The following is a 13,230-nucleotide window of genomic DNA, read 5'->3' as shown; positions in this document are numbered from 1 at the left end:
CACCTCTTGTGTGGGTATCAACTAGCTATTCCAAGGAATTTGCATTGACAAAAATCAAGGAATCTCCAGGCGTTTGTGTTCTGGCATGAGTAGTTCTTCCAATCTGTTTGGGAAGTTAAAGTCACCCAAGATCAGGGTAAAGGGTTGAATCTTGATAGATTCAAACAGGTCCAAATAGGTGGATTGGGCATCTTGAGTCAGATTTGGGGGCTGGTAGCTAGCTATGATTTGAATAGTGGTCTTGTCAATGGTTAACTGCACTTGGAGTGTCTCCTGTGCATCATACTGTTTGACCAGCCTGGAGGTGTGTGTGTCTTTAATGTATATTGAAACTCCACCTCCTTTGGCTTTACTGCCCACAGTTTGGAGTCTGAATGTGTGATTAGTAACCAAGTAAGGATGGGGTGCTCTCCACAGCTTTGAACCAGGTTTTGATAACTGCACAGATGTCAGCATTTTCTGGGGTTAGAAATGCTTGCAATGAGTGTAGTTTCATGTTTAGACTCCTAGCATTTAGCACAATGACCTTTAATTTGTGTTTTGTTGAAATTTCTATGTTGGTAGTTTTAACCTCATCCGTTTTCCTAAAAAAGGCACTATAGGGGAGGCAAGAGCCTTTCCAAACAACAGACAGACCAGCACTAGTTGAGAGAAGAAATAAGACTTTAATCAAATGTCAAAACACAGCCCATAGACCGGTTTCTGCCCTAAGCCTTTGTCAATGTAAATTCAGACTGTCAAACAAAACCCTTAGTTATAGGGTAACATAATAGAACATAATCAATCACCATAGCTTTTTTATAAATATTCATTTAAGTCAGGTGGAAACAAACCCCCTATTCTAACAATCCACATTTTTTCTTTTCTGTTTAAAATACTATGCCAGCCATTTTTACAACTTCTGTTACCCCAAACCCTATCAATAATAATGAAATGGAATTGGGCAGAATAATGTTTTAAGGTGTGCTTATATAATGCATTATTGCAATTTTTGTTCTCATGTTACTGAAATGTTCAGACATCCAAAATGTGATGGGTCTGGAGGTTTGTCCTACATAAAAGGCTGAACAAGTGCATACCACTAAATAAATAACCCAATCCATGTTGCAATTGCCAAATATATTAATAAATGAATAAATGCAGTGTATTTTTAGATGTAAACTCTTTTGTCTGAATCATATGTTTACAAAAAGAACAGTGTCCACAAGGGAAACAACCAACTAATTTGTTACCCTCAAGTGTGACCTGTGTAGAATCTGGAATTTGTATATTACATTTATAGTGGTTAAAATATCCATTCATAGTTTTTCCTTTTCTAAAAGAAAATGACACATATTTTCCAAAAGCAAATTTAACCGTTCATCAGATAGAAGAATATCCCAATGGTTTTGTACTACATTCATAAAAACAGATGTATTCCTACCAGAACTGGTTATAAACCTAATGGGACCATGTACATGATGATCATGATTCTTATATTTCAACAAATCGTTCCTATCCATTCTCTGAACCTGACTACTAATATGAAGAAGCTGTGATTTATTATATCCACGTTGGGGAAACGTCCATGTAAGTTCTTTGTCTTGATTATGAAAATCTACCTCACTAGAGCAGATTCTACAAATTCTTATGTACTGGGACTTGGGGATGTTACGGATGATATGTGGGGGATGACAACTGGTTCAATGCAACAAAGTGTTGGAATGAAAAGGTTTACGATATAATGTGGTGACTAGTATGTCATATGGTTGTCTATTAACCAGCATATTCAAAAATGAAATTGAGTTCTTATCAAAATTTGAAGTAAATTGGATACCGCATTTGTTTTCGTTGAGGTATTCAACAAATTCATACAGGTATTGAACGTCTGATTTCCACACTAGCCAACAATCATCCAAAAACATCCACCAGATGTCAGTTTCATCTATAAATATATTATGACTGTTGTCATAAATAATCATCTGCTCCAAGTAACCCATAAAAAGGTCGGCATAAATGGGGGCAAACAAGGCCCCCATCGCCGTACCTTTTAACTGTAGATAACAGGTGCCATTAAAATAAAACACATTCTTACTGAGCACATGCTCTGTCAGACAAATAAAAAATGTGTTAAATCCTGGACTGTATAGTCAAGTTTTGTCTAGCCAATATAGTAAAGCACTGAGGCCTGCCCAATGTGGAATACTAGTATAAAGTGAAGCCACATCTATTGTACACATAATCCAACCATCATCCAATTGAGCATCAGAGATAATGTTAAGAAACTCAGTGGCATCTTGTATCTGAGTTCTCACATTTTTTAATAAGGGTTTTAAATACCCGGTCAAAAATTCCGATAAAGGTTCCATGAGAGACCCATTGCCTGCAACAATGGGTCTCCCAGGAGGCTGTGTTGCATATTTGTGGATTTTTGGAAGAAGATATAAGTGTTATGGCAGTGGATCTTTAACCTTTAGATGAAATGAAAATGTATCAGTAATAATGCCCTCACTTACTGCTGATTCTAAAAAAGCATCTATTTCACCTTTGAATTTTAAAGTGGGGTCGATGGCCATTATAGTGTAAAACCTGCCATCTTTCAGTTGTCTGTCAACCTCAGCTATAAACATGCCCTAATCCATAATAACTACTGTATCCCCCTTATCCGCATTAGTGATTACAATGTTCTTATTCTGTCTCAAATTATTTGGAGCAATAAGTTCTGATTTTGACAAATTATTAGAAGACAGGAGAGGACCCAGGACCGATCCCTTTGGGACTCCATTCGTGACTGGTTGGCAGTCTGATTTGGAATCTGCTACTTTCACACTGTGTGTTCTATCTGTGAGCCAATTTTCAACCCACCTAGTGATATAGAGGTTGATGCCTAGTTTGGTGAGTCTATCAATAATTCCTGAGTGGGGAATGGTATCAAAGGCCTTGGCCAGATCAAGGTAGGCTGAGTGAACTGTTTTGCCCTCATCCGCAGCTCTGGTGACTGACTCAAAGAAGTCAATCAAGTTGAGCAGGCATGATCTACCTTTCACAAAACCAAATTGTGTGGGATCCAGAGTTTGGAGATTCCCTATATCATTGTTAATTAGGTCCATGATGATGTGTTCCATAGCCTTACATATCAGACTCATCAGGCTAATGGGAGGATAATTCCCAGGGTCTGTAGTCACTCCCCTTTTATGGAGAGGGATGACTGTAGCAGTGCACCATTCTGTAGAGAGAAAGCCTGAGGGGAGGTTGTGATTAACCAGGAGACACAGGTGTTGTGCCAGTTCACTTTGTAGTTCATGTAGAACACAGCCAGATATATTGTTGGGTCCCATGGAAGCTGTATTCTTGGCCTTGGACAATGCACCTTTAACCTGTGCTGCAGTAATGGTGGGTGCCTGGGATTTTTCCGGTACTGTGATTTGTTTGGGGAGCGAGGAGTAAAGTTGGCACTGAATCTGTCAGCCAGTATGTTGAAAATGTCTGTTGGCTCAGTATAGGAGGTACCATTGTGCAGTAACTCAGAGCAAATCTGGGTATTGCCATGGAGATTCTTGATATAACTGTAGAAGGCTTTGTGGTTGTTTTTAGTGACTGCCACAGTTCTGCCTTTATAACTAGCTTTAGAGGTTTTGATGAGAGATCTCAACTTTTTATTGAGGCTAATAAGGGAGTTTTTCCAGTCTTGAGACTTCATGTTTTTCTGCAACAGTTTCTTCCTTCTGTTGTAGAGTTTGTTAATGACTGGGGACCACCAGATTGGCTTCATTTTTTTGGAGGAGAGCATCTTGGTTCTGTTGAGTATGGCTAGTTCCATGCATTTATGTACGTGTTCATACAGTGCATCGGTGTATGAATCGGCAATCATGCACCTATTTTCCATTTGCATGGGTGCTGTGAAGTTAGCCACCTCTGTTTTTAGGAGCCCAAAGTCAGCTTTGGAGAAGGTTTTCACGGTGGTTACCTTTGCTGGTGGTGTGGGTGAGATGTGGATTTCCATGGTAATTAGTTTGTGGTCAGATCTAACCATGGAGGATTGACTATTGGTGTTGAGCAATGGTTGCCCATGTTAGTAATATCCAGGTCAAGGATGTTGCTTCCTCTAGTGGGGGTAAGAATGAGCTGGTCCAACACATTGGAATTAAAGAATTTCAGGAAGCATTGGGCAAGTTTATTGGTGCATGAGTAATTTTTCCAGTTGAGGGAGGGGTAGTTGAAGTCACCCAGTATGAGACTGTTGGGTTGGACCCTAATAGTTTCCAGGGTATCATATACTTGATATTTAAGATTAAGATGTATGTGTTATACAGTAACAGATCAAAGTCACTATTAACAAATCTTACCAAAAGAGGAAGTCATAGAGAAATAGCCCTGTAAGAACAAATCATAACATCTAGGTTATCCTACCTTACCTGCCAGCCTATAACAGCACAAGCGGTGGTTTTTTAACTTCTCTGCATAGACCAGTAGAGTCGTGTGCTTCTCTGTGCTGACACAGTAGTGCATGTTGTTTCCTCTGATTTGCACATCTTGTTCACACTCTTTTCAGTTCTTTGAGCCATGATTACCTGACAGGAAAGGTCTGCTGTGGAAGACAAGCAGCCCTTCTTCATGCAAGCAAACAAGCACAGTATGAACGTTTTAGACCAGTGTAATGTGTTAAAGTGTGGATATCTGTGTTTGACAAGCAAGTAAGAAATGTATTAGTATAGCAATAACCCACGCCTGGGTGTGGGTAATGCTAAATTTACCCACAGTTGGCGTGGTTTGGTCCCGAGGAGAAAGCCCGAGAGACCAAACAAAGCCAACCATGGGTAAATTTAGCATTACCCACACCCAGAAGTGGGTTATTGCTATTATACCATGACATTATTTAAGAAAAGAAACTATTACTTTTCTTAAATAATGGCATAGTATAATGCCTGTTTGCTGCCCTTCCGCAGATGTCTGGCATCCGGCAGTTCTGATGTACTGCGTGCCTGCGCGGTACATCAGAGTTGAGCAAAAACGGAGAAAGCAAAATCTCCGTTGCTTTTTTTGATGTTGCTATGTTAAATGAGTTTAACATAGCGAGACAGTTTTAAAATAAGCAATGGAGATGTCCGTTGCTTATTTTAAAACTGTCTCTGTGTTAAACTCATTTAACATAGCGAACACTAAAAAGCAACGGAAATCTTGCTTTCTCCGTTGCTTTTAAAACTGTCTCGCTATGTTAAATGGGTTTAACATAGCAAGACACTTTAAAATAAGCAACGGAGATCTCCGTTGCTTATTTTAAACTGTCTCATATGTTAAACCCATTTAACATAGCGAGACAGTGTTTTAAAAAACAGAGTTATACTAATGGAAAAAAGTCCGGGCGACCGTACCTTTTTCCATTAGTATAACTCGATTTACAACAGGCACGCTGGCCAATCAGCGTGCACGTTTTGGGGGGGGTCATGGTATAATAGAAAATAATCATATTAATAGCCTAACAAAATGTATTAAAGGAGAGAAGAAATGGTAATTAGATAGCTGTGGAAACAATAGTAATAATGAACAAGATTTGGGGTACTGCTGACCTGCAAACAAGAAGGATAATTGAGGTGAAAACTTTATCTCAGCTATTTATTTATTTTTTGGTGAATGGCAGTTAAGTAAAAAAGATGAGATGAGGTGGAGTACATGTGGGAAGACCTTATAAACAAAGGATTAGCTGTACTAACGAGGATAGAAGTAATGAGCAAGGGGATATCAAAGCACTTGCAAAACTGAACAGAGGCTGTAGTACTAACTTGTGCATAGCTAGGAGGAGTGCGAAAAGATGGGGCTTCATCAGAGTTGATAATCCTAGTAGGTGCAAGGGGAGTTGAGCTACCCCCCTCTCTCTCTCTCTCTCTCTCTATATATATATATATATATATATATATATAGATGTGTGTGTGTGGGTAGTGGAGGTAAAATGACAAAGTGACTTCAGGCCATAGTACATGGTTTGGCCAAGGAGGTGAAGCAGTATAGCCCCAATGAGTCAATCAACAGAGTTGTGCCAGGCAGAGAAGAAAGTGTTGGAAACCCAAGGAACCACAGCTGGGGAAAGAGAAGGAGAAATGCACAGAGATCAGCCTGCTATGAAAGAATATACTGCAAGGGCACGTGTGCATATGAATGGACTGCACAATCTGCCCTTACAGTCAATAAAGGGAGAGAGGTCATACTAATGCTGTTGTGAAAATTATAGTTGCACAGGAGCCTAGGGTGGAAGTGAAATCAGCAAAGAGAGATAGAGCTCCATTAAAGAATAATGAGCGAACACATTGGAGATAAGGCAACTACAAGGCCAAGCAGGAATCTGGAAGGAGAAGATGAAGGAAGAAGGCAAGGTGACAGAGGAGAAAGAAAAGACAAAGGGATAAGGAAGAAGTTAAAAATACACGGAGACTGAGGACTGTATAAAAGGTGCAATATATATATATATATATATATATATATATATATATATATATATATATATATATATATATCTAGAGAGAGAGAGATGGACCAGATTGTTGGTTAAGAGGAATCCAACCTCAGGCAATGTAAGCCAGCTGCCTGACAAGAATAGAGGAAGTAATTAAGAATTTAAATAAATTCGGAGCACGTTACCTGGTACTGACTGAAGATTTGTTTTCTTCTTTAGGGATCATGGATCAGTGAATATGTGTTGAAATGGTGAGAGAACAGTGCAGTGAACTTGTAGAGAGAAAGAAGTGAGTAGAGAGCCATGATGAAGCAGGAAGAAAGCTAAGAGTGAAGTAAAGGCCAGAGTGAAGGAACATATTGTGAGCACTGTCTATCATTCTGGCTAAGGCTTGAATGTAACAAAAGCAAAAATGGAGAAGTGTGTGTCTTTTGTGACCCCCCACTGACTGCCTAGGCAGTAAAAAATGCTGTCAGCTTATGTTTTATGAGTTCAAATTTTCATTGGAACACAAATGATTGGCTGTGCATGTAGTCTGACAAGGGTCAAGACACAATAAGATGAATGCTGAACTGCTCAGTTTGATTAAACTGTTAGAATTATTGACTGTAAAAATGGACCACTATTTTGATGCTGTCACTTGTTTTGTTTTAAGATAAAAACTGCATGCAAAATTTACAGTGTACATTGCAATTGCTTAAATGCATACATTATATGTTAAAAGTGTTACCTTAAAAGAGCTTTTGTAAGAAGAGAAGAGTTGGGGGATATATGCTGTATTCATTGTTGCTAATTTTTGTTCCAGCTCTGCAACAGTTGAAAACTGGTGCAAGAACTATTGAATATAATAGATTTAAATGCAAAACTGTTTAAAAGTACTTCACAGGATAAAGACGTTTGGAGGATCTCATCCACATGGAACAGGGGGAATCAGACACATGGTGTGCTCACTGCAAGAGAGTGTCCCCAACTATGTTGGAAGTGTTACAACTTTACTGAATGCATGTTGTTTTTCATGTGTGAGTGTGGATGTTAGAAAGTATACATATTAGAATTGTGATATACATTTTCATGACAGGACTGGCATCAAATTAGAAAGTTAGAGAGATTCTTGGAAGAGAGAGAATATCCGTGAGTGAAGGCAAGACAGCGAAGTTGAGGGTTCATGTTCTGTGTGATAAAAATTTATGGGAGAGGGGAGGAAGGATTGTAAGAGGTAGACTGAACATGATAAGATAAAAGGAGAATTGGGGATGATGGACTTTGCAAGATATAAGCCAGTAATGAATATGCAGCAACATCAGAGAAGGCGGAAAATGTCTAAAATGTCTAAAATGGACACAAGAAAATGGGAGTTACAGATGTTGGGGGGTTATAGGGACAAGAAGAGAAATTCAAAGGTATAAGTACAGGGTAATTGGGGAGAAGTGTTTGAAATGAGTGAAGATGGTCTACCATTAAGGGTGCTTGGTATGCAAGCTAAAAAGAAATTGTAATGCAAGAAGGTCCAGGCATGTAGAAGGAATAGGATTAGACAAGCAGAATATATTTTAAAAGCTGAAAGAAAGGGGGTGAGGTGACAGGGGCTTTTAAGGAATCTGTGTAGCTGAAGAAAGATGGCAACACCTCTTTATTCTCCTTGTTAGAATCCTTGCAAACAAAAATAGAACCTCAGCTGACTAACTCTGATGACCAAAATCATAGAGTTGGAAATAGCCTAATACAATAATGAAGTCACCTTTAGTAGAGTGTAAGGAATTACAGTTTTTAAGTTTTTGCTTCATATTATTTCAAAGATATTAAAAAGTAGTTTGGTGGTGTGCCTTGACTTCAGTGATTGCATATCATCGTGAAGCCACTCTAAGAAGGTGCTACAAAGAAATAAATAAAAGTCCCTTGCTAGCATTATACAATCTCCTCTTGCAACATACATCCGTTCCTCATCAGTTACATCACTTAAAGCCTTTTACACTTGAACTTTAAACTCTAGAAACAGTGATAACTAAAATAAATCTCATAGTTCTTTTTCTGTATATGCCTTCAGATTGTATACATGGACAATAATCTGCAAAGCTCTTTAGCATGCTAATTTTAGTATACATTAATTTGCTTAGCTATGTATTAACCTGGTCTCCACTACATTTCAATAGAAGTAGACCATTCATTAATAACCTTAAGAGTTAACATTTACATGTACTGGAAAGCAAAAATAATAATAATAATAAATCTCATCATTTTTTTCTGAGAATAACTTCTAATTTCTCATATCTGTCTTTGTGTCTCTGTTTTTCTATTGTTTGTCTGGATATATATATATATATATATATATATATATATATATATATGTATATATATTCACTTTGGTCTTTAAGTTACTTAAATAGCTGAAGAGCAAAACACTTATTGCCCTGAAATGTCCATAGTAAGATAGGAATAACGAAACTGAATAAAGGCAGTAAAGCATTAAGTGTAGCTATATAATAAGAGCAGGCTTTAACTCTGGACACCATAAACTTACAAGATGCAATGAAGGCGATGTAAAATTAGACATACTGTGATGTGAAAGTACTTTCATTTGCATATATTCTGGATGAAATTAGGGTGATACAGTAGAAGAAATCATAGTGTATATAAGCAAACTACCCAGGAAAACTGAATAAGATGATGATAAGGCATTCCTTTTAAAAGAAGACAGGTAATTGCCTTAGCTGTTGCTATTAATGTTAATATTTTATAAAGCTACTTCTACCTGAACTTAACCTCCCACATAATGAACTATTTTGGACATAATGCCTTTCATTAAGTGTTACTCTGGTCTGCGGGAATCTAGTTATGTTCCCACTCATCTGTCTGATGTATATCATGATTAAAGGAAAGCAGAGAAAATATGATGGCTTCTTTGTCCAGCACTAGCTCATGCTTGCTTATATATATATATATATATATATATATATATATATATATATAGGTGTGTGTGTGTGTGTGCATGTGTGTGTGTGTGTGTGTGTGTGTGTGTGTGTGTGTGTGTGTGTGTGTCTTGTGCACACGTCTATGTGTGCGTCTCTGTGTCTCTGTCAGTGCCTATGGCTACAAAGTATTTTGCATAAAACGATAAAATTGCTAAAGCCTCTTTCAAGCTACCAAGCTTCATTATATGAAAGTTGTGGTTGATACTATGGATTGCATAAAGGTATACATCTCTCCCATGCAAAAAAGTTTACATTATGCTTTTAAGTATTGTTTTTATGAAGTGCTCCTTTTAACTACAGAATCACTGTAATTTTTTCACTACCCACCTAGTATGCAGATAAGAATTACCTGGTCATTTCATACCAGATTAGATCATACCATAGATGTAAAGTATAACTGTAATTTTTTTTTTTGTTTTAAGAAGAGCATCGGTATAAATGATATCTTATTTAGAAGAGTAACTAAAACTAAAACATGAAGATGGAGGCAATAAAGAAGAACAAAAATGTATTGGGCATAATCCTGATGTAGTAGGTGATTTAATGATAAAGAGATGTGGCTGCAAAATCTTAAGAGAATACAAATGAGAAAAATAGCTTTGAGCTCATAAACACCTGCAGTGCATTCCTTCTCATTTGATGTTTAATTGTCAGAAAAAGCACAGGTGCTGTTCATACACCCTCGTAAATTTTGCAAGGCTAACTAAGTCACTGTATGCAGCATGCTAAGGGAAAGCTGTTCTGAAACACTCACTGCTCACTTGTGCAATGATCCGCAGTGGAATAGTCCACGTTCTCACAAGACACAGGCAAATGAGGCAGTTTGTGATTGTGGCCTATGTAAATTAGGTCTATATAATATCATGGACATGACCAATGCTCACAAGATGATAGTGATTCCAAAATGCTTGTGTTACTCGGTTTGTGAGAAGAGTGCACATGGCTGCAAGCCACATTTCATCTGTTCACTTCAACAGGTAATGCTTTTTCCCCGGTCAAACAGAATAGAGCTATACAGTTCAGTACTACACAACTACAAACTACTGAATTGGGTGACTACGCTTAGTTAATCTAACTGCACAGTAGACCGTTCACAGACATTCACTTGAAGAGCTTAATGTAATTCACATTCTAATTATACAGATCTCTGAATTGCATTTTAATCATGCAGTGCAGCTCTGCCAAGCTAAGCAAGTCCTACAACTCAGCTTTAGTGGACATTTATGAATACAACCCTAAGTAAGTTATGAATTATGTCATGAGATAAAACAAACAATAAAAAGCTTTGGTTATGTTTTTATATGAGCAAATTAAAGTACACTAAATCAGTATCTAATCAGCAAGTACCACTGGAAAGAAAAGGGGAAAATGAAATACATACAGATTATCCACAGATTTAACCTTTATTCAGCTAGAATGTGGTGATGGGGATCGAGAGATCCTCCAAGCAATTACAATGAAACCTATAACAATAGCAGTACAGACTACTAAAAAGGTATAAACTGAAAAGTACAGTTTTGTACCTACCATAAATGTAGATGTTCGAAGATCCACATTGCTGCAGTCCTTACATATGGGTAGTCCGCTGTCCTCGGTCGGCCCGAATACCAAAGTATTAGGCTGACGTCGGTCATGGGCGCTCAGATCTGACATCAGAGCGTCAGGGTATAAAAGCGCATGATCGACGTCATATCCTCAGTCTTTTCTTTCCCCAGATGTCAGAAGGCCCTAAAAAGAAAGGCCACAGCCCAAAAACAGGATACCTCCCAAAAACATGCCCAACAACAACCATCACCCAAACCACATAACCATGCCAAACTACAGAGGGGAAGGAGGGAGGGAAAATTGGACTGCAGCAATGTGGATCTTCGAACATCTACATTTATGGTAGGTACAAAACTGTACTATGTTCTTCATCTCACATTGCTGCAGTCCTTACATATGGGTAGAATCCCAAAGCAGAGGTAAAGGGAGGATGGCAAAATCATAAAGCATTAGGGGCTGCTAAAATGCCCTGTAATATTGCAGTGGCAAATCCAGCCCTAGACTTAGAATAAAGAGGAAGGTGGTAATGCTTGGAAAAAGTATGTACTGAACTCCAAGTGGCTGCTTCCAAAATATCTTTGTAGCTACCCCTTAGAAAGGCAGTAGAAGTGGCAGTAGCTCTAGTGGAATGAGGTCTGATTCCAGCCGGAATCTCCTTACCATGATGGGAATAACAGAAAGAAATACAAAACCCAATCCATTTAGAAATAGTTTGTTTTGAAACAGGTTTTCCCTGAGAACCCAAAGCAAAAGAAACAAACAACTGCTGAGACTGCCTGAACCCCTTGGTTCTGCTCAAATAATAACGTAACTGCCTGTGAATATCCAAAGTATGCAAAATCTTCTCCCCTTTATTTTGGGGGTTTGCATAAAAAGTAGGCAAATGAATAGTTTGGTTCAAGGCCACACTAGAAACCACTTTAGGCATAAAGGAAGGATTAGTACGCAAAGATACCCTATCCTTATGAAAAATCAGGAAAGGTTCCACTGCCATAAGGGCCTGTAATTCAGAAACCCTTCTTGCAGAGGTAATGGCCAACAAAAAAGCAGTCTTCCATGATAAATACTTTAACTCGGCAGTAGCTGCAGGCTCAAAAGGTTGTAGAGTAAGCTTTTCCAACACAAAATTGAGATCCCAAGCAGGAGTAGGAGCTCTACGTGGGGGTCTTATGCTCTTTGCCCCTCTAAGAAATTGCTTAAACAAAGGATGGGAAAATAAAGGAGGGTCACAGTCATAGTGAGCAGAAATGGCTGCAGCATGAACCTTTATCGAGGAGAAAGACAAACCCTTGTCCAATAACTCAGTAAGATATTGAAGAGAAACACTTAAATCAGGCTTGGAAACATCAAAGTCCTTCACTTTGCTCCAAAGAAAAAATCTCCTCCATTTATCAGCGTAAACTTTTCTTGTACTAGGCCTTCTGGCCTCCAAAATAACATTCAAAACTTGTTGTGGAAGCTGAGACCCTCCAGGGTCTAAAACAGAATATGCCAGGCTGTGAGATGCAGAGACTGAATCTTGACATTGAGGAAGTGATTGCCCTCCTGAGACAAAAGATGCGGAATCAAAGGCAGAGGCCATGGAGGCTCCCATACCAAACTCCTCGGTAGTGGGTACCAGTGCTGTCGAGGCCAATCTGGCGCTATCAGAATCATGGATGGCTTGTCTATTCTGGCCTTCAGGAGTACCTTGGGAATGAGAGGCAGAGGTGGAAAGGCATAGACATGAAGATTGCTCCAACTGAATGATAGAGCATCCACCTTCCAAGCTGTGGGATGAAACATTTTTGTGCAAAACTTTGGCAACTGGTAATTTAGTGGAGAAGCGAACAGATCTATGTCTGGAGTCCCCATAACACTGTCAACTTTTGAAACACATGAGGATCCAGTTTCCACTCATGAGGATCCACAATTTGTCTGCTCAACACATCCGCTAAGGAGTTCTGTGCTCCTGGTAGAAACCTTGCCTGAAGATTGAGGTGTAAACTGAGAGCAGTCTCCCACAAAATCATCGCTTGCCTGCAAAGAGGGTAAGAATGGGTTCCCCCTTGCTTGTTGATGTACCACATGACAGTAGTGTTGTCTGTTTGAATCAACACCTGTCCTGGGTGAAGTAAATCCTTGGAAGCCATCAATGCAAATTGGACTGCTAACATCTCCTTCAAGTTGATATGCAAATGTTGAAGTCTGACAGGCCACGTGTCTTGCACCCATTTTCCATTGAGGTGTGCTCCCCAAGCCTTGTCCGAGGCATTTGTCGTTAGAATCTGACTCGCCTCTGGTCGGGTC

The sequence above is a fragment of the Protopterus annectens genome, chromosome 2.part0 (genome assembly GCF_019279795.1).
Source record: "Protopterus annectens isolate FY-2018-M chromosome 2.part0, PAN1.0, whole genome shotgun sequence".
NCBI classification, from domain to species: domain Eukaryota; kingdom Metazoa; phylum Chordata; order Ceratodontiformes; family Protopteridae; genus Protopterus; species Protopterus annectens.
The sequence above is the reverse complement of the archived record's forward strand: the minus strand, read 5'-3'. Positions refer to the sequence as shown.